Raw genomic sequence first — 23,895 nt, 5'->3', positions numbered from 1 at the left:
TGAGGCTACACCTGGACATACAGAGAAACTGAGGTTACACCTGGATATTCACAGGAACTGAGGTTACACCTGGACATACACAGGAACTGAGGTTACACCTGGTTATACACAGGAACTGAGGTTACACCTGGACATGCACATGAACTGAGGTACATACACAGAAACTGTGGTTACACCTGGACATACACAGGAACTGAGGTTACACCTGGACATACACAGGAACTTTGGTCACACCTGGATATACACAGGAACTGAGGTTACACCTGGACATACACAGGAACAGAGGTTTCACCTGGACATACACAGGAACTTTGGTCACACCTGGATATACACAGGAACTGAGGCTACACCTGGACATACAGAGAAACTGGGGTTACACCTGGATATACACAGGAACTCAGGTTACACCTGGATATACACAGGAACTGAGGTTACACCTGGACATATACAGGAACAGAGGTTTCACCTGGACATACACAGGAACTTTGGTCACACCTGGACATAAGCAGGAACAGAGGTCACACCTGGATATACACAGGAACTGAGGCTACACCTGGACATACAGAGAAACTGAGGTTACACCTGGACATACACAGGAACTGAGGTTACACCTGGTTATACACAGGAACTGAGGTTACACCTGGACATACACAGGAACTGAGGTTACACCTGGACATACACAGGAACTGAGGTTACACCTGGACATACACAGGAACTGAGGTTACATCTGGACATACCCAGGAACTTTGGTTACACCTGGCCATAAGCAGGAACATAAGTCACACCTGGACATACGCAGGAACCTAGGTCACACCTGGATATATGCAGGAACATAGGTTACTCCAGGATATACACTGGAACTGAGGCTACACCTAGACATACAGAGAAACTGAGATTACACCTGGACATACGCAGGAACATAAGTTACACCAGGATATACACAAGAACTGAGGTTACACCTGGACATACACAGGAACTGAGGTTACACCTGGACATACACAGGAACAGAGGTTACACCTGGACATACACAGGAATAGAGGTTACACCTGGACATACACAGGAACAGAGGTTACACCTGGACATACACAGGAATAGAGGTTACACCTGGACATACAGAGAAACTGAGGTTACACCTGGACATATACAGGAACTGAGGTTGCACCTGGGTATATACAGGAGTTGAGGTTACACCTGGACATACACAGGAACAGAGGTTGCACCTGGACATACACAGGAATAGAGGTTACACCTGGACATACACAGGAACTGAGGTTACACCTGGACACACGCAGGAACCGAGGTTACATCTGGACATACGCAGAAACTTTGGTTACACCTGGACATATACAGGAACTGAGGTTGCACCTGGGTATATACAGGAGTTGAGGTTACACCTGGACATACGCATAAACAGAGGTTACACCTGGACATACACAGGAATAGAGGTTACACCTGGACATACACAGGAACTGAGGTTACACCTGGACACACGCAGGAACCGAGGTTACATCTGGACATACGCAGAAACTTTGGTTACACCTGGACATAAGCAGGAACCTAGGTCACACCTGGACATATGCAGGAACATAGGTTACACCTGGATATATGCAGGAACATAGGTTACTCCAGGATATACACTGGAACTGAGGCTACACCTGGACATACAGAGAAACTGAGATTACACCTGGACATACGCAGGAACATAAGTTACACCTGGACATACACAGGAATAGAGGTTACACCAGGATATACACAAAGAACTGAGGTTACACCTGGACATACACAGGAACTGAGGTTGCACCTGGATATACACAGGAACTGAGGTTACACCTGGACATACACAGGAATAGAGGTTACACCTGGACATACACAGGAACAGAGGTTACACCTGGCCATACGCAGGAACAGAGGTTACACCTGGACATACGCAGGAACAGAGGTTACACCTGGACATACGCAGGAACAGAGGATACACCTGGACATACGCAGGAACTGAGGTTACATCTGGACATACGCAGGAACTTTGGTTACACCTGGACATAAGCAGGAACATAGGTCACACCTGGATATATGCAGGAACATAGGTTACTCCAGGATATACACAGGAACTGAGGCTACACTTGGACATACAGAGAAACTGAGGTTACACTTGGACATTCGCAGGAACTGAGGTTACACTTGGACATAGTCAGGAACAGAGGTTACACCTGGACATAGACAGGAACATAGGTTACACCTGGACATACATACGAACTATGATTACACCCAGACATACACAGGAACTGAGGTTACACCTGGACATACAGAGAAACTGAGGTTACAGTACACCTGGACATATACAGGAACCGAGGTTACACCTGTACATAGACAGGAACTGAGGTTACACCTGGACATACACAGGAACTGAGGTTACATCTGGACATACATAGGAACTGAGGTTACACTTGGATATATGCATGAACATAGGTCACACCTGGACATATGCAGGAACATAGGTTACACCTGGACATACACAGGAACTATGGTTACACCTGGACATAAACAGGAATTGAGGTTACACCTGGATATACACAGGAACAGAGTTTACACCTGGACATACAGTACACAGGAAACGAGGTTACAACTGGACATATCCAGGAACACAGGATGCACTGGATGTACCCAGGAACAAAGGGTACACCTGGATGAACCCAGGAATACAGGGTACACCTGTATGTACCCAGGAAGAATTGTTATACCCGGATGTATACAGGAAGACAACTTACACCTGGAAGAGAGGTTATACCTAGACATAGAGACTGTGCCTGCACATACACAAGAATAGTGGTTACACCTGGACATACAGTAGACAGAGAGGTGGAAATATATGTATACTTTTTTTACACCTGGACATACACAGGAACTGAGCTTACACCTGGACATACACAGGAACTTTGGTTACACCTGGGCATAAGCAGGAACATAGGTCACACCTGGATATACACAGGAACTGAGGCTACTCCTGGACATACAGAGAAACTGAGGTTACACCTGGATATACACAGGAACTGAAGTTACACCTGGACATACACAGGAACTTTGGTTAAATCTGGACATACACAGGAACTTTGGTTACACCTGGACATAAGCAGGAACATAGGTCACACCAGGATATACACTGGGACATAGGTTACATCAGGTACATACACAAACAGGTACATACAGAGAAACTGTGGTTACACCTGGACATATGCAGGAACTGAGCTTACACCTGGACATAAACAGGAACTTTGGTCACACCTGGACATAAGCAGGAACATAGGTCACACATGGACATACACAGGAACTATGGTTACACCTGGACATATACAGGAACTGAGGTTACACCTGGACATACAGCACACAGGAAACGAGGTTACACCTGCACATATCCAGGAACACAGGATGCACTGCATGTACCCAGGAACAAAGGTTACACCTGGATGAACCCAGGAATACAGGGTACACCTGAATGTACCCAGGAAGAATTGTTATACCCGGACGTATACAGGAAGACAAGTTACACCTGGAAGAGAGGTTATACCTAGACATAGAGACTGTGCCTGCACATACACGACAAGAATAGTGGTTACACCTGGACATACAGTACACAGTTAGAGAGGTGGAAATATAGGTATACTTATTAAAGAACCAGATTACCGTAATTTTCAAATCTATCAAATCATCTATGTGTGTAATAAATGTGTCATACAATACACACTACCCACAATTAGCATTAATGTGTACACTGCGTTAATGATACCGTCAGATGTTGGCTTCCTCTCGAGGGAGGACGGCAGCACAGATGTGACATGTGTAAGCGGCCTAAATATTATGAATTGTTTCCAAACTGCACACCCAACCCAGTTAATGTCACCCCTGCATAGAGGTGTCAAAGGGCAGGACAAAACAAGCTTGTAAAACCACAGGGCCCGCCCCGGCAACTGACAGTGACTGACAATCAGCTTGTCTAGTCAGTCATTAGAGGGCTGAATGGGAAGTGGGCGTAAAAAGAGACAGAAGGTTAATGGCACAGAGGTTATTGTGACGACTGTGTCTCAGGATGAAAGCTTCATTGATTTTTCTTCCCTTTTTTTTTTTTGTTATGTTTTATCCATCAAAAGATTCTTGTCATACAAAATTGGTACACAGTGTGGCCTAACGGATACGTTGGCGAAAATACATATTGTGCTCTGATCTTTAGCATCCAATTACATTTTTGCTTTGAACAGCAAACGAAAACAGCTCTAATGAAGCAAATGTCTGATTGGTCACGGTGCGAACGGGTGCGGAATGCGCATGCGCGGCGGGTGCAGTGCGCATACGCGATGTTGCCTGGTGACAGGAGTCGCCGGGTTACGTTGCGGCTTTAGAAGGAAGCGGTCGCAGGACGGACCGCAAAGAAGATTGACAGGAAGTGGGCGGTGCAGGGCGGATCCGGACCGTTTGGAGCCATTTTCGGGGAGTGGTGAGTGAAAAGCAGGCGTGCCCAGGAGGGCGGAGGTGTGACGTCAAAGCCGGGTCCATCATCGCTGGATGCATCGCACAGGGTAAGTAGGTATAGGGCTTGTCTTGTTTTGTGTGAATTTTTTTAGCTTAGCAGGACTGCACAAGCGATCGCAGCCCTGCTAAGCTAAAATACACTCCCCCATAGGCGTGTACTAGTTGATCGCAGTAGCAGCAAAAAGTTGCTGGCTGCGATCAACTCGGAATGACCACCTATATCATAAAGCAGTCTGTCATTGGTCTAGAGATGTACCGTATTAGTCATAGTGATGAATATGTATATTTTTCATGAAGTAATGACTGCATACGTTGGACTAAGGACCTTGGCCCTCATTCCGAGTTGTTCGCTCGCAAGGCGATTTTAGCAGAGTTGCACACGCTAAGCCGCCGCCTACTGGGAGTGAATCTTCGCTTCTTAAAATTGCGAACGATGTATTCGCAATATTGCGATTACAAACTTCTTAGCAGTTTCAGAGTAGCTTCAGACTTACTCGGCATCTGCGATCAGTTCAGTGCTTGTCGTTCCTGGTTTGACGTCACAAACACACCCAGCGTTCGCCCAGACACTCCCCCGTTTCTCCAGCCACTCCTGCGTTTTTTCCGGAAACGGTAGCGTTTTTATCCACACGCCCATAAAACGCAGTGTTTCCGCCCAGTAACACCCATTTCCTGTCAATCACACTACGATCGCCGGAGCGAAGAAAAAGCCGTGAGTAAAAATCCTATCTTCATAGCAAAATTACTTGGCGCAGTCGCAGTGCGAACATTGCGCATGCGTACTAAGCAGAAAAACGCTGCGATGCGAAGAAATTTACTGAGCGAACGACTCGGAATGAGGGCCCTTATTCAGCAGTGGACGCAGATCGCAGCATACGCAGCCAGATCTGCGTCCATCTCATCACATGCTGGGGGCCGCCCAGCGTGTGTGACGGGCCGCCTCCCGATGCGTCCGCAACTAGATTGCGGACACATCGAATTAAGGTTGACCCCTGGCAGCGCTCAGGCGGTCCGCCGCCATTTTATTAATTGGAGCGGCTGCGTGTGACGTCACGCAGATGCCCTGAAAACTCTCCTGGCCCACTCCTGTTTGGCCCACCACGCCCCCGAAACACCATGTCGCTCCCCCCCTGTCCCCCCCGAACGCTCACCGCTGCCAATCACATTGCGGCTGCATCCTCCAGTGTAAAGTTGTTCATGCACGATGCAGCCACTGCACATGCACAGTTTGCTGATGCAAGCAAACTGCAGTGTGATGCGGCCGTCTCTGAATCAGCACCTAAGTGTGTACTTTATTATTTCTTTTCTGTTGTATAAGCTGTTTTACAGATGAAATTGGATGAGGACCTGGGCCAAGCAGAATTGCAGCAATGTGTTATTTTTATATTGATCACATTGTAAATAAATAGACAATTGTTACTTTATAGTACTGACGCATTGAGAATTGACCATTACCTTTTAGGAGTCTTATGGGCCCTACACCCTCTGCGACCTCCGGCCGATGTGCCCGACAGCCGATACGGCAGACAGGCAACCCGTGGCAGGTCCGGGTGATGAGGGGAGTGAAAGTTTCTTTCATCCCCCACGTCACCCGGCCCCATTACCGAACATGTAGGTCATCTATATCGACCTGCATGTTAAAACAATGAGAGAACAATGATGAACGAGCGCAGGGACCCGGATCGTTCATCATTGAAGCATCCACACTGAAAGCTATGAACGATTTATCGTTCATTTATGAACGATATCGTTCATATCTTTCAGCGAAATCGACCAGTGTGTAAGACCTATGGGCCTAATTTAGACCTGATCGTAGATCTTCAGACATGCGGGCGGACGCCCAGCACAGGGCTAGTCCGCCCCGCATGTCAGGCCCTGCCCCGTCGTACAAGTACAAAAGCACCGCACAGCGGCGAGGCTTTTGTACTTCAGGAGTAGCTCCCAGCCAGCACAGCTCCTGCGCACTGGCAGGGGACTATTCGCCTCTTCCCGGGTTGTAGCAGCTGCATGTGACGTCACGCAGCTGCCGTGGCCCGCCCCCCTCCCCCCCCCCAACGGTCCGGGCACGCCTGCATTGTTCGGACCGCGCCCCCTAAATGGCGGCCAAACGCCGCCGGCCCGCCCCCTCCAGCCCAGCGACCGCCTCTGCCTGTCAATCAGGCCTAGGCGATCACAGGGCTAAGACAGCCATCGGCATGCGCAGTTCAGATCTGATCGCTGCTGTGCGAAAATGCACAGCACTGGTCAGGTCTGAATTAGCCCCCCATGGGTACACATCAGACCATATATCATCATAGGCAAGGGGAGGGGGGGGGGTTCCGGTTGCCCGGAAACCTCCTTCTCTTGGCAAGTGGCTCAAATTTGGACAATAACAAAGGTATATAATACGATTACTAGAGCTGCTGCCACATCATGCAAGTTAATAGACAGAGCAGAGCTGCTACATATTTGTTGTGTGTGGATCTGAGCACTCAATCAGTGCACAGGACCAGAGAGCAGCTACCAGGAAGGAGAGACAGGAGCCTTATCATGAGGTGGGAGAATGTGTGCTTAGAAAGTGCAGTACTAGCTCCATTGTGTTTGCATATTTATTATAGTATGTTTAACCTTTTCATGACCACTTATCTTATTTCTATTATTTAAATGTTTGATTCAGTCTATACTATAGACCATCTATAGTGTTACATATTAATACTGTATTCCATGTTCTGCAGAGTGCTAGACTGTGGATTACATTTGGAAACTCCCCTCTAGAAATCCTGCGTTTGCCACTGATCATCCAATCCCGCGGATTGGAGCAACACGTGACTACGCACTCCCACCCACCTATATCGGGGTCATCGCGTCTGCTGTTCTGCACATCAGATGTGACAAATGGGTCTAGTGCTATATCGTTGTGTGTGTTCCGGCGACTGTATCGTTGCATCGATCGTCTTGTCGGCCACGATCCTGGTCGTCTTGATGTGTGCTCAGCCTCAGACAACTTCATCATCATAGATACAAACTATATAGCATAATATTATCAGACTTTGCGTGTAGTTCTGCTTTTCCTTATTAATACTCTATTTAGTGTCTGCACGTTACAGAGAGCTTCTGCTTTACCACTTCTACATTATTTTTCCTTATCAAATTTTTTGAAAACTTTCTATCCTGCTGCCTTGTATAAGGATTGCCAAGAGAGCTCTTTTTAAGCTGTATTTTAATAAGTCAATATGGCAGCTCCAAATTATTTAAAGCTTCTTAGAAGGGATTAGAATTGATTTCTTCTGGGAGATACCGAGGTGTGTCATCAGTCCCGAGGGCTTTTCGTTTTTATCGAATCTGCATCCGTCTCCGTGCAAAGCAAAACTATAATTGACTGCAGATTATTAGGAGGTGCTGGCACGGGTCTGTGACTATGGTACAGATGATTGTGGACAGGTGTCTCACATAGGAGAACAAATGGCACTTTTGTCACCTGTGTGGTTTGGTTCAGCCGTTTGACGAAGGGGGATGATATTACAAAAGAAACTGGCTAGCGTGTCACATTTGTCTTCCCTTTATACCATACTGGTTATAGGTTTTATTTTTAGGTGTTGGAAGATAGTTAATGCAACATTTACTGTTATTTGTACTCCATCAATAATTTTCCTAAATGTGATTGGAACACGATCTAAGGGGCCTTTTAAATGAGTTAAGTATCAGTGCTATTTAAGAGGAACTTAATGCAGAAGTCGTTACAATGCAGGGGTGGATTGGTCTTAGGCTTCGTAGGGAAGACACCCGATGGGCCGGTTGCCTGCGGAGCCACATGCTGTCTGAGTGGGTGTCCCCCCCCCCCCCCCCCCCTCCATGTGGCCCGCAGAGGAAAATAACAGGAGATAAGGCGGTCACTGCAGCCCCCATCTTGCAAGACAGAGCTTTCCTCAGCGTGCACCAAATGACCCAAGTGTAGGGGAGCCACTGTCACCGCGGGTGCACAGTAAAGCTGATGCCACTCTGTGAGGCAGCCAGGAGCCTCCTTGTCAGCACAGAGCTGGATTACATTACTTCAGCAGGTACTGGGGACCGTGAATAAGGGACACTATGCGGTATAATGTGAGTAAGGGGAACTACTGTGTGGCGTACCGTGAATAAGGGACACTACTATGCGGTATAATGTGAGTAAGGGGATCTAGTATGTGGCTAACTGTGAGTAAGGGGCACTACTATGCTGTGTAATGTGAGTAAGGGGAACTACTGTGTGGAGTGCCGTGAATAAGGGACACTACTATGCTGTGTAATGTGAGTAAGGGGAATTACTGTGTGGCGTACCGTGAATAAGGGATACTACTATGTAGTATAATGTGAGTAAGGGGAACTACTGTGTGGCATACCGTGAATAAGGGACAATACGATGTAAGGTTTAGTAAAGGGAACTACTGTGTGATGTACCGTGAATAAGGGACACTACTATGCTGTGTAATGTGAGTAAGGCGAACTACTGTGTGGCATACCGTGAATAAGGGACAATACGATGCGGTGTAAGGTTAAGTAAAGGGAACTACTGTGTGATGTACCGTGAATAAGGGACACTACTATGCTGTGTAATGTGAGTAAGGGGAACTACTGTGTGGCGTACCGTGAATAAGGGACACTACTATGCGGTATAATGTGAGTAAGGGGATCTAGTATGTGGCTAACTATGAGTAAGGGGCACTACTATGCTGTGTAATGTGAGTAAGGGGAACTACTGTGTGGAGTACCGTGAATAAGGGACACTACTATGCGGTATAATGTGAGTAAGGGGATCTAGTATGTGGCTAACTGTGAGTAAGGGGCACTACTATGCTGTGTAATGTGAGTAAGGGGAACTACTGTGTGGAGTACCGTGAATAAGGGACACTACTATGCGGTATAATGTGAGTAAGGGGATCTAGTATGTGGCTAACTGTGAGTAAGGGGCACTACTATGCTGTGTAATGTGAGTAAGGGGAACTACTGTGTGGAGTGCCGTGAATAAGGGACACTACTATGCTGTGTAATGTGAGTAAGGGGAATTACTGTGTGGCGTACCGTGAATAAGGGATACTACTATGTAGTATAATGTGAGTAAGGGGAACTACTGTGTGGCATACCGTGAATAAGGGACAATACGATGTAAGGTTTAGTAAAGGGAACTACTGTGTGATGTACCGTGAATAAGGGACACTACTATGCTGTGTAATGTGAGTAAGGCGAACTACTGTGTGGCATACCGTGAATAAGGGACAATATGATGCGGTGTAAGGTTAAGTAAAGGGAACTACTGTGTGATGTACCGTGAATAAGGGACACTACTATGCTGTGTAATGTGAGTAAGGGGAACTACTGTGTGGCGTACCGTGAATAAGGGACACTACTATGCGGTATAATGTGAGTAAGGGGATCTAGTATGTGGCTAACTATGAGTAAGGGGCACTACTATGCTGTGTAATGTGAGTAAGGGGAACTACTGTGTGGAGTACCGTGAATAAGGGACACTACTATGCGGTATAATGTGAGTAAGGGGATCTAGTATGTGGCTAACTGTGAGTAAGGGGCACTACTATGCTGTGTAATGTGAGTAAGGGGAACTACTGTGTGGAGTACCGTGAATAAGGGACACTACTATGCGGTGTAATGTGAGTAAGGGGAATTACTGTGTGGCGTACCGTGAATAAGGGATACTACTATGTAGTATAATGTGAGTAAGGGGAACTACTGTGTGGCATACCGTGAATAAGGGACAATACGATGCGGTGTAAGGTTAAGTAAAGGGAACTACTGTGTGATGTACCGTGAATAAGGGACACTACTATGCTGTGTAATGTGAGTAAGGGGAACTACTGTGTGGCATACCGTGAATAAGGGACAATACGATGCGGTGTAAGGTTAAGTAAAGGGAACTACTGTGTGATGTACCGTGAATAAGGGACACTACTATGCTGTGTAATGTGAGTAAGGGGAACTACTGTGTGGAGTACCGTGAATAAGGGACACTACTATGCGGTATAATGTGAGTAAGGGGATCTAGTATGTGGCTAACTGTGAGTAAGGGGCACTACTATGCTGTGTAATGTGAGTAAGGGGAACTACTGTGTGGAGTACCGTGAATAAGGGACACTACTATGCTGTGTAATGTGAGTAAGGGGAATTACTGTGTGGCGTACCGTGAATAAGGGATACTACTATGTAGTATAATGTGAGTAAGGGGAACTACTGTGTGGCATACCGTGAATAAGGGAGACTACTATGCGGTGTAATGTAAGTAAAAAGAACTACTGTGTGGCGTAATTTGAATTGTAGGCACTATTGTGTGGTCACGCCTCATCCCCACAAGGCCAGGGATATAGCAGACCCTGACTGCGGAGGGGGTCGGGGGTTTGTTTGCGGGTGGGGGCCCCAAATTTGTGTCTTGCTTAGGGCCTCTGAGGTCTAAATCTACCTCTGATGAAGGGTATAACCGTTATCTCCTGTGCAAACTAACACTGCAGCCATTTTTCTCAGTGAGAGAGTCAATCTGGCTCAGTGTGTCAAGCACCAAAAGCTTATCTAGTGCCATCTTCAGGTGGCGTCTAACCCTATGGGGTGGGTATCATCGGAGGCTAAGAGTAATCCTCTTACCCCTCCCTGGCAGGCTTTATGCCCCCTCCCATTAATTAATTGAAAAATGAATCTACAATCCAAGAGCCGGCAGTAATGTGATAGCTATCCCTTTAACCGAGACTTTTTCCCGTTATCCTGGCAAGGTTTTTTTTTTTTTTAAAGAATTTGTTTATTTTGGGGGATCAGAACACAGTACTATATGTGTGTTTGCAGGCATGCACTGTAAAATATATACAGGTTGAGTACAGGGCCGGTTCAAGGGCGCTCTGGGCAGGAAAAGGGGCGTGGCCTAATACAGGGAGCGTGGTCAATTACGCCCCCTGTACATTGCTAGCGCCGCTTGAATGCTGAGCGGTGCGCGATGACGTCATCGCGCACCGCACAGCAAAAGGTCCTCTCCACGAAGGGAAACTAGACGCTATGCGTCTAGTTCCCTTCGTGGAGAGGACCTTTGCTGTGCGGTGCGCGATGACGTCATCGCGCACCGCTCAGCAAAGTTACTCTCCAAGAAGGGAAACTAGACGCATAGCGTCTAGTTCCCTTCACAGGAGGCGGACGGGGACGGCAGCGGGCAGCGGAGGCGGACGGGGGACACAGCGGGCAGCAGTGGCGGATCTTGCCACGGTGCGGCGCCCTCCGGATGGCGGCGCCCCGGGCAAAGGTCCTGCTTGCCCGTGGCAAGATCCGCTACTGGTTGAGTATCCCATATACAAATATTCCAAAATACGGAATATTCCGAAATACGGAATTTTTTGAGTGAGACTGAGATAGTGAAACCTTTGTTTTCTGATGGCTCAATGTACTCAAACCTTGTTTAATACACAAAATAATTACAAATATTGTATTAAATGACCTTCAGGCTAGAGATGAGCGCCTGAAATTTTTCGGGTTTTGTGTTTTGGTTTTGGGTTCGGTTCCGCGGCCGTGTTTTGGGTTCGACCGCGTTTTGGCAAAACCTCACCGAATTTTTTTTGTCGGATTCGGGTGTGTTTTGGATTCGGGTGTTTTTTTCAAAAAACCCTAAAAAACAGCTTAAATCATAGAATTTGGGGGTCATTTTGATCCCATATTATTATTAACCTCAAAAACCATAATTTCCACTCATTTTCAGTCTATTCTGAATACCTCACACCTCACAATATTATTTTTAGTCCTAAAATTTGCACCAAGGTCGCTGGATAACTAAGCTAAGCGACACTAGTGGCCGACACAAACACCTGGCCCATCTAGGAGTGGCACTGCAGTGTCACGCAGGATGTCCCTTCCAAAAAACCCTCCCCAATCAGCACATGACGCAAAGAAAAAAAGAGGCGCAATGAGGTAGCTGACTGTGTGAGTAAGATAAGCGACCCTAGTGGCCGACACAAACACCGGGCCCATTTAGGAGTGGCACTGCAGTGTCACGCAGGATGTCCCTTCCAAAAAACCCTCCCCAATCAGCACATGATGCAAAGAAAAAAAGAGGCGCAATGAGGTAGCTGACTGTGTGAGTAAGATTAGCGACCCTAGTGGCCGACACAAACACCGGGCCCATTTAGGAGTGGCACTGCAGTGTCACGCAGGATGTCCCTTCCAAAAAACCCTCCCCAATCAGCACATGACGCAAAGAAAAAAAGAGGCGCAATGAGGTAGCTGACTGTGTGAGTAAGATTAGCGACCCTAGTGGCCGACACAAACACCGGGCCCATTTAGGAGTGGCACTGCAGTGTCACGCAGGATGTCCCTTCCAAAAAACCCTCCCCAATCAGCACATGACGCAAAGAAAAAAAGAGGCGCAATGAGGTAGCTGACTGTGTGAGTAAGATTAGCGACCCTAGTGGCCGACACAAACACCGGGCCCATTTAGGAGTGGCACTGCAGTGTCACGCAGGATGTCCCTTCCAAAAAACCCTCCCCAATCAGCACATGACGCAAAGAAAAAAAGAGGCGCAATGAGGTAGCTGACTGTGTGAGTAAGATTAGCGACCCTAGTGGCCGACACAAACACCGGGCCCATTTAGGAGTGGCACTGCAGTGTCACGCAGGATGTCCCTTCCAAAAAACCCTCCCCAATCAGCACATGACGCAAAGAAATAAAGAGGCGCAATGAGGTAGCTGACTGTGTGAGTAAGATTAGCGACCCTAGTGGCCGACACAAACACCGGGCCCATTTAGGAGTGGCACTGCAGTGTCACGCAGGATGTCCCTTCCAAAAAACCCTCCCCAATCAGCACATGACGCAAAGAAAAAAAGAGGCGCAATGAGGTAGCTGACTGTGTGAGTAAGATTAGCGACCCTAGTGGCCGACACAAACACCGGGCCCATTTAGGAGTGGCACTGCAGTGTCACGCAGGATGTCCCTTCCAAAAAACCCTCCCCAATCAGCACATGACGCAAAGAAAAAAAGAGGCGCAATGAGGTAGCTGACTGTGTGAGTAAGATTAGCGACCCTAGTGGCCGACACAAACACCGGGCCCATTTAGGAGTGGCACTGCAGTGTCACGCAGGATGTCCCTTCCAAAAAACCCTCCCCAATCAGCACATGACGCAAAGAAAAAAAGAGGCGCAATGAGGTAGCTGACTGTGTGAGTAAGATTAGCGACCCTAGTGGCCGACACAAACACCGGGCCCATTTAGGAGTGGCACTGCAGTGTCACGCAGGATGTCCCTTCCAAAAAACCCTCCCCAATCAGCACATGACGCAAAGAAAAAAAGAGGCGCAATGAGGTAGCTGACTGTGTGAGTAAGATTAGCGACCCTAGTGGCCGACACAAACACCGGGCCCATTTAGGAGTGGCACTGCAGTGTCACGCAGGATGTCCCTTCCAAAAAACCCTCCCCAATCAGCACATGACGCAAAGAAAAAAAGAGGCGCAATGAGGTAGCTGACTGTGTGAGTAAGATTAGCGACCCTAGTGGCCGACACAAACACCGGGCCCATTTAGGAGTGGCACTGCAGTGTCACGCAGGATGTCCCTTCCAAAAAACCCTCCCCAAACAGCACATGACGCAAAGAAAAATAAAAGAAAAAAGAGGTGCAAGATGGAATTGTCCTTGGGCCCTCCCACCCACCCTTATGTTGTATAAACAAAACAGGACATGCACACTTTAACCAACCCATCATTTCAGTGACAGGGTCTGCCACACGACTGTGACTGATATGACGGGTTGGTTTGGACCCCCCCCAAAAAAGAAGCAATTAATCTCTCCTTGCACAAACGGGCTCTACAGAGGCAAGATGTCCACCTCATCATCACCCTCCGATATATCACCGTGTACATCCCCCTCCTCACAGATTATCAATTCGTCCCCACTGGAATCCACCATCTCAGCTCCCTGTGTACTTTGTGGAGGCAATTGCTGCTGGTCAATGTCTCCGCGGAGGAATTGATTATAATTCATTTTAATGAACATCATCTTCTCCACATTTTCTGGATGTAACCTCGTACGCCGATTGCTGACAAGGTGAGCGGCGGCACTAAACACTCTTTCGGAGTACACACTTGTGGGAGGGCAACTTAGGTAGAATAAAGCCAGTTTGTGCAATGGCCTCCAAATTGCCTCTTTTTCCTGCCAGTATAAGTATGGACTGTGTGACGTGCCTACTTGGATGCGGTCACTCATATAATCCTCCACCATTCTTTCAATGGTGAGAGAATCATATGCAGTGACAGTAGACGACATGTCCGTAATCGTTGTCAGGTCCTTCAGTCCGGACCAGATGTCAGCATCAGCAGTCGCTCCAGACTGCCCTGCATCACCGCCAGCGGGTGGGCTCGGAATTCTGAGCCTTTTCCTCGCACCCCCAGTTGCGGGAGAATGTGAAGAAGGAGATGTTGACAGGTCGCGTTCCGCTTGACTTGACAATTTTCTCACCAGCAGGTCTTTCAACCCCAGCAGACTTGTGTCTGCCGGAAAGAGAGATCCAAGGTAGGCTTTAAATCTAGGATCGAGCACGGTGGCCAAAATGTAGTGCTCTGATTTCAACAGATTGACCACCCGTGAATCCTTGTTAAGCGAATTAAGGGCTCCATCCACAAGTCCCACATGCCTAGCGGAATCGCTCCATGTTAGCTCCTCCTTCAATGTCTCCAGCTTCTTCTGCAAAAGCCTGATGAGGGGAATGACCTGACTCAGGCTGGCAGTGTCTGAACTGACTTCACGTGTGGCAAGTTCAAAGGGCATCAGAACCTTGCACAACGTTGAAATCATTCTCCACTGCGCTTGAGACAGGTGCATTCCACCTCCTATATCGTGCTCAATTGTATAGGCTTGAATGGCCTTTTGCTGCTCCTCCAACCTCTGAAGCATATAGAGGGTTGAATTCCACCTCGTTACCACTTCTTGCTTCAGATGATGGCAGGACAGGTTCAGTAGTTTTTGGTGGTGCTCCAGTCTTCTGTACGTGGTGCCTGTACGCCGAAAGTGTCCCGCAATTTTTCTGGCCACCGACAGCATCTCTTGCACGCCCCTGTCGTTTTTTAAATAATTCTGCACCACCAAATTCAAGGTATGTGCAAAACATGGGACGTGCTGGAATTTGCCCATATTTAATGCACACACAATATTGCTGGCGTTGTCCGATGCCACAAATCCACAGGAGAGTCCAATTGGGGTAAGCCATTCCGCGATGATCTTCCTCAGTTGCCGTAAGAGGTTTTCAGCTGTGTGCGTATTCTGGAAACCGGTGATACAAAGCGTAGCCTGCCTAGGAAAGAGTTGGCGTTTGCGAGATGCTGCTACTGGTGCCGCCGCTGCTGTTCTTGCGGCGGGAGTCCATACATCTACCCAGTGGGCTGTCACAGTCATATAGTCCTGACCCTGCCCTGCTCCACTTGTCCACATGTCCGTGGTTAAGTGGACATTGGGTACAACTGCATTTTTTAGGACACTGGTGAGTCTTTTTCTGAGGTCTGTGTACATTTTCGGTATCGCCTGCCTAGAGAAGTGGAACCTAGATGGTATTTGGTAACGGGGGCACACTGCCTCAATAAATTGTCTAGTTCCCTGTGAACTAACGGCGGATACCGGACGCACGTCTAACACCAACATAGTTGTCAAGGCCTCAGTTATCCGCTTTGCAGCAGGATGACTGCTGTGATATTTCATCTTCCTCGCAAAGGACTGTTGAACAGTCAATTGCTTACTGGAAGTAGTACAAGTGGGCTTACGACTTCCCCTCTGGGATGACCATCGACTCCCAGCAGCAACAACAGCAGCGCCAGCAGCAGTAGGCGTTACACGCAAGGATGCATCGGAGGAATCCCAGGCAGGAGAGGACTCGTCAGAATTGCCAGTGACATGGCCTGCAGGACTATTGGCATTCCTGGGGAAGGAGGAAATTGACACTGAGGGAGTTGGTGGGGTGGTTTGCGTGAGCTTGGTTACAAGAGGAAGGGATTTACTGGTCAGTGGACTGCTTCCGCTGTCACCCAAAGTTTTTGAACTTGTCACTGACTTATTATGAATGCGCTGCAGGTGACGTATAAGGGAGGATGTTCCGAGGTGGTTAACGTCCTTACCCCTACTTATTACAGCTTGACAAAGGGAACACACGGCTTGACACCTGTTGTCCGCATTTCTGTTGAAATAGTTCCACACCGAAGAGCTGATTTTTTTGGTATTTTCACCAGGCATGTCAACGGCCATATTCCTCCCACGGACAACAGGTGTCTCCCCGGGTGCCTGACTTAAACAAACCACCTCACCATCAGAATCCTCCTGGTCAATTTCCTCCCCAGCGCCAGCAACACCCATATCCTCCTCATCCTGGTGTACTTCAACACTGACATCTTCAATCTGACTATCAGGAACTGGACTGCGGGTGCTCCTTCCAGCACTTGCAGGGGGCGTGCAAATGGTGGAAGGCGCATGCTCTTCACGTCCAGTGTTGGGAAGGTCAGGCATCGCAACCGACACAATTGGACTCTCCTTGTGGATTTGGGATTTCGAAGAACGCACAGTTCTTTGCGGTGCTACTGCTTTTGCCAGCTTGAGTCTTTTCATTTTTCTAGCGAGAGGCTGAGTGCCTCCATCCTCATGTGAAGCTGAACCACTAGCCATGAACATAGGCCAGGGCCTCAGCCGTTCCTTGCCACTCCGTGTGGTAAATGGCATATTGGCAAGTTTACGCTTCTCCGACAATTTTATTTTAGGTTTTGGAGTCCTTTTTTTACTGATATTTGGTGTTTTGGATTTGACATGCTCTGTACTATGACATTGGGCATCGGCCTTGGCAGACGACGTTGCTGGCATTTCATCGTCTCGGCCATGACTAGTGGCAGCAGCTTCAGCACGAGGTGGAAGTGGATCTTGATCTTTCCCTAATTTTGGAACCTCAACATTTTTGTTCTCCATATTTTAATAGGCACAACTAAAAGGCACCTCAGGTAAACAATGGAGATGGATGGATACTAGTATACAATTATGGACGGACTGCCGAGTGCCGACACAGAGGTAGCTACAGCCGTGAACTACCGTACTGTGTCTGCTGCTAATATAGACTGGTTGATAAAGAGATGTAGTAGTATGTATGTATAAAGAAGAAAGAAAAAAAAACCACGGGTAGGTGGTATACAATTATGGACGGACTGCCGAGTGCCGACACAGAGGTAGCCACAGCCGTGAACTACCGTACTGTACTGTGTCTGCTGCTAATATAGACTGGTTGATAAAGAGATGTCGTAGTATGTATGTATGAAGAAGAAAGAAAAAAAAACCACGGTTAGGTGGTATACAATTATGGACGGACTGCCGAGTGCCGACACAGAGGTAGCCACAGCCGTGAACTACCGTACTGTACTGTGTCTGCTGCTAATATAGACTGGTTGATAAAGAGATGTCGTAGTATGTATGTATAAAGAAGAAAGAAAAAAAAACCACGGTTAGGTGGTATACAATTATGGACGGACTGCCGAGTGCCGACACAGAGGTAGCCACAGCCGTGAACTACCGTACTGTACTGTGTCTGCTGCTAATATAGACTGGTTGATAAAGAGATGTCGTAGTATGTATGTATGAAGAAGAAAGAAAAAAAAACCACGGTTAGGTGGTATACAATTATGGACGGACTGCCGAGTGCCGACACAGAGGTAGCCACAGCCGTGAACTACCGTACTGTACTGTGTCTGCTGCTAATATAGACTGGTTGATAAAGAGATGTCGTAGTATGTATGTATAAAGAAGAAAGAAAAAAAAACCACGGTTAGGTGGTATACAATTATGGACGGACTGCCGAGTGCCGACACAGAGGTAGCCACAGCCGTGAACTACCGTACTGTACTGTGTCTGCTGCTAATATAGACTGGTTGATAAAGAGATGTCGTAGTATGTATGTATGAAGAAGAAAGAAAAAAAAACCACGGTTAGGTGGTATACAATTATGGACGGACTGCCGAGTGCCGACACAGAGGTAGCCACAGCCGTGAACTACCGTACTGTACTGTGTCTGCTGCTAATATAGACTGGTTGATAAAGAGATGTCGTAGTATGTATGTATAAAGAAGAAAAAAAAAAAACCACGGTTAGGTGGTATACAATTATGGACGGACTGCCGAGTGCCGACACAGAGGTAGCCACAGCCGTGAACTACCGTACTGTACTGTGTCTGCTGCTAATATAGACTGGTTGATAAAGAGATGTCGTAGTATGTATGTATGAAGAAGAAAGAAAAAAAAACCACGGGTAGGTGGTATACAATTATGGACGGACTGCCGAGTGCCGACACAGAGGTAGCCACAGCCGTGAACTACCGTACTGTACTGTGTCTGCTGCTAATATAGACTGGTTGATAAAGAGATGTCGTAGTATGTATGTATAAAGAAGAAAGAAAAAAAAACCACGGTTAGGTGGTATACAATTATGGACGGACTGCCGAGTGCCGACACAGAGGTAGCCACAGCCGTGAACTACCGTACTGTACTGTGTCTGCTGCTAATATAGACTGGTTGATAAAGAGATGTCGTAGTATGTATGTATGAAGAAGAAAGAAAAAAAAACCACGGTTAGGTGGTATACAATTATGGACGGACTGCCGAGTGCCGACACAGAGGTAGCCACAGCCGTGAACTACCGTACTGTACTGTGTCTGCTGCTAATATAGACTGGTTGATAAAGAGATGTCGTAGTATGTATGTATAAAGAAGAAAGAAAAAAAAACCACGGTTAGGTGGTATACAATTATGGATGGACTGCCGAGTGCCGACACAGAGGTAGCCACAGCCGTGAACTACCGTACTGTACTGTGTCTGCTGCTAATATAGACTGGTTGATAAAGAGATGTAGTAGTATGTATGTATAAAGAAGAAAGAAAAAAAAACCACGGGTAGGTGGTATACAATTATGGATGGACTGCCGAGTGCCGACACAGAGGTAGCTACAGCCGTGAACTACCGTACTGTGTCTGCTGCGACTGGATGATAAATAATGATATAAAAAATATATATATATCACTACTGCAGCCGGACAGGTATATATATTATATAATGACGGACCTGCTGGACACTGTCTGTCAGCAGAATGAGTTTTTTATAGAATTAAAAAAAAAACACCACACAAGTGAAGTCACACGACGAGTGTTTAACTTTTTCAGGCAATCACAATATAGTATACTACTAACTATACTGGTGGTCAGTGTGGTCAGGTCACTGGTCAGTCACACTGGCAGTGGCACTCCTGCAGCAAAAGTGTGCACTGTTTAATTTTAATATAATATGTACTCCTGGCTCCTGCTATAACCTATAACTGGCACTGCAGTGCTCCCCAGTCTCCCCCACAATTATAAGCTGTGTGAGCTGAGCACAGTCAGATATATAATATATACATAGATGATGCAGCACACTGGGCTGAGCAGTGCACACAGATATGGTATGTGACTGTCTTGTACTCCTGGCTCCTGCTATAACCTATAACTGGCACTGCAGTGCTCCCCAGTCTCCCCCACAATTATAAGCTGTGTGAGCTGAGCACAGTCAGATATATATACATAGATGATGCAGGCATGCAGCACACTGGGCTGAGCAGTGCACACAGATATGGTATGTGACTGAGTCACTGTGTGTACCGTTTTTTTTCAGGCAGAGAACGGATATATTAAATAAAACAACTGCACTGCTGGTGGTCACTGTGGTCAGTCACTAAACTCTGCACTCTCTTCTACAGTATCAGCCTCAGGTCAATCTCTCTCTCTCTCTCCTAATCTAAATGGAGAGGACGCCAGCCACGTCCTCTCCCTATCAATCTCAATGCACGTGTGAAAATGGCGGCGACGCGCGGCTCCTTATATAGAATCCGAGTCTCGCGAGAATCCGACAGCGTCATGATGACGTTCGGGCGCGCTCGGGTTAACCGAGCAAGGCGGGAAGATCCGAGTCGCTCGGACCCGTGAAAAAAAACATGAAGTTCGTGCGGGTTCGGATTCAGAGAAACCGAACCCGCTCATCTCTACTTCAGGCTGTGTGTATAAGGGGGGTAATTCCAAGTTGATCGCAGCAGGAAATTTTGTAGCAGTTGGGCAAAACCATGTGCACTGCAGGGGGGGACAGATATAACATGTGCTGAGAGAGATAGATTTGGGTGTGGTGAGTTCAATCTGCAATCTAATTTGCAGTGTAAAAATAAAGCAGCCAGTATTTACCCTGCACAGAAACAAAATAACCCACCCAAATCTAACTCTCTCTGCACATGTTATATCTGCCTCCCCTGCAGTGCACATGGTTTTGCCCAACTGCTACAAAATATCCTGCTGCGATCAACTTGGAATTACCCCCAAGGTGTATATGAAACATAAAAGAATTGTGTGAATGTACACACACTTTGTTTAATGCACAAAGTTATTAAAAATATTGGCTAAAATTACCTTCAGGCTGTATGTATAAGGTGTATATGAAACATAAATGCATTCTGTGCTTAGATTTAGGTCCCATCACCACGATATCCCATTATGGTATGCAATTATTCCAAAATACGGAATAATCCAATATCCAAAATACCTCTGGTCCCAAGCATTTTGGATATGGGATACTCAACCTGTGTGTGTATGTATATATATATATATATATATATATATATGTGTGAGTGTGTGTGTGTGTGTGTGTGTATATATATATATATATATATATATATATATAATTTATTTATTAGCAGTTTCTTATATAGCGCAGCATATTCCGTTGCGCTTTACAATTAGAACAACAGTTATAGAACAAAACTTGGCAAAGACAGACAGACATAGAGGTAGGAAGGCCCTGCTTGCAAGCTTACAATTATATATATATATATATATATATATATATATATATATATAGACGAGAAGAAAGGGGCGGCACTCGCAGACTTTAAAGTTGAAAAAGTGTATTTCACAAATAGACCGACGTTTCGGGGGCAATATACCCCTTTGTCAAGGTGAACAAAAGTGTGCTAACTAACTAAGATACCTTAAATAGGGAGAGGTCCCACTCCGTGAATCACGCCCCGCCCGGCCGCGCTGCTTCCCGCCTGGCTTCCGGCTTCCTTTCGATGATGTCATCAGAGTCGCGTCCGGTTGCTGTAGCAACCGAAGATGCTGAACGGCCGGGCTGCGGCGCTGCGTGAATAAGAGGAAAAAAGTAATAAAAGGGTGATTCTAAATTACAGCACCCCGTCACTGCAATAGGAAAAAGAGATCAATATATATATAAAATCATATGGAACCCCCCTCTTATAAAAATTCGGTATTTGCCACTGGGGTAGGCATGAGCAATCCTGTATTACTGCCTCTATTACAAGCTGGTCCCCTGTGTCTTCCCAGCTCCAAACTCCCCCACCCCCATTCCACTTCTGCGGAACCTCCAACCCTTTCTCCCCCACACAGTTTCCCCTCTCCTGCTCGCTCGCTCTCCTCACAGCTTCAACCCCCCACTACACACACACATTCCACTTCTGCGGAATCTCTGACCCCTTCTCCCCCACACAGTACACACACACACACACACACACACACACACACACACACACACACACACACACACACGTTCACTTCTCCCGCTCGCGCTCTCTCCTCACATCCCCTTACCCCATCCACTGCACACATCCCCCAGTGGCGGATACAGCCGGGGGTGATGAGGGCGATCAAATCCCCCCCATAGCATAGTCACAGCCACACCCACCTACTGATGCTGCAGCTCCAGGCGGTCAGTGCTGTCAGCCTGCCGCTACTGCAATAAAGTTTCCAGGAGCAGCCGCGCTTCTGTCAGAGCCCAGCAGCGTGGTAAGTGTGACATATATAACATATAGGAGGTCAGGGCACACCAACCTGTCAGACGCCATCGCCACTTTGTTTTCCGGAACTGTCCCTCCTGACGCAGTTGTAGTTTCGGTCTGTGAGTGACAGCGGCCGGGTCTCTCCGCCACAGCTTGTGCACCGCTGCTGCTGCAGAGATATCCTGATTCCTCCTCACTGGGGCCCCCTTTGCTATTCACTACCACCCAGGGAAACGTTATCTGGACTGGCACTTCATCTTATTAACTAAATGCGTACTGTGCTGGGTGTGCAGAAAGCTGGATTTATGAGTGCATGAAAAAACTGTAGTTTGGGCACACATCTCTGCTGGCTTGGGGGAAGGAGCTGGTAGCTGTCCTGTAGGGACTAGTACTGGTATTGTGACTTTGCTTGATCCTTCCCAGGGATCAGCTACTGTATTTAATGTTCTGCCGCTGACCTGTTATGCTGGTTACACACTGACCGATATATCGGCTGTTCAGTTAAACAGACTAAGTATCATGGGCGTATCGGCCTGTGTGTACCCCCGATATGTCTGTGAACAATGTCACTCACAGACACATTGCGTCGGTCCTGCAGCACAGCTGATGGCTGATATACAGCAGCTGTAGATATATTGACGCATCGTGCTGTGTGTATGGGTGGTCTGGAGACCGCCTGCACACTTACTGCAGAGGCTGCCGGTGACTGACATCTCAACTGAGCGGACACATGTAAATGCTTGCCCAGTTGTGACGTCAGGTACAGGACATCAGGCCGAAGATCGGTAAGTGTGTATGCACTTACCGATCGTCGGATAAGTTGGCGGTGCGGACAGATGGTGATCCGTTGGCCTAGTGTGTACCCAGATTTGAAAGCCAGGGTGCCCAGCAAGTCAGGGCAGAGAGCTGATAGTCTCCTCTGTCGGATGTCTGACTGGTTCCCCTCCTATCCCTCTGCCTCTGTACCCCCTGTGTGGTCCAGCCCACCTTCAATTCTGCAGCACTTGTAACCATGCAGGAGGCAGGGGATGTCTGCCTCCCACAGCATGTAGTGTAGCTCTGCAGGGCTGGTAAGTGCAGTTGGTTGGAGTTGGCTATTAATGACATGGGGCTATTACTGAAATGTGCAGGGTATTATGATGGGGAAGCAGTTAGCTTCCAGATGGACTGGATCCCGGCAGGCGATATACCGATGCCGGGATCCCGAAAGACGCCGTAATCCTGGCATCTAGATACCGACGCTGCACGGGATACCTGTGTCACAATACCAACGGTCGGTATCCTGAACCAGAAGGACGCGCTGGTGTCCTGCCGCGGTGTGTGTGTGGGGGGGGGCTAGGTATAGGCAGGAAAATGGGGGTTAGGGTGCAGAGCCGGGATCCTTGGGTGAGGGACCTCATTTCCCAAGGATACCGGCTGGAATTTCAAGCACTCCCTCCTTCGAGGTATTTCAAGTCGGGCTTACCTGCTTTACCCGCAGCAAAAGTTACTTTGTAAGAGGCTATTCAAAAACTTTTGCAGACAGGGGTGGTAGTTCCTGTACCTCCTCCGTTACGCAACAGGGGTTTTTAC

General features: G+C 47.5%; 1 protein-coding gene across 2 annotated transcripts in view; it reads left to right on the top strand.

Annotated features, from left to right (window-relative positions):
* The window catches only part of CFAP77 (cilia and flagella associated protein 77), a 429,882-nt gene that overhangs the window by 162,969 nt on the left and 243,018 nt on the right, over positions 1-23,895 (top strand). The window lies entirely within an intron of this gene.

This window comes from Pseudophryne corroboree, chromosome 8 (assembly GCF_028390025.1).
Source record: "Pseudophryne corroboree isolate aPseCor3 chromosome 8, aPseCor3.hap2, whole genome shotgun sequence".
In the NCBI taxonomy this organism is placed as follows: Eukaryota; Metazoa; Chordata; class Amphibia; order Anura; family Myobatrachidae; genus Pseudophryne; species Pseudophryne corroboree.
Note: the sequence above shows the minus strand (reverse complement) of the source record. Positions and strands in the feature narration are given on the sequence as shown.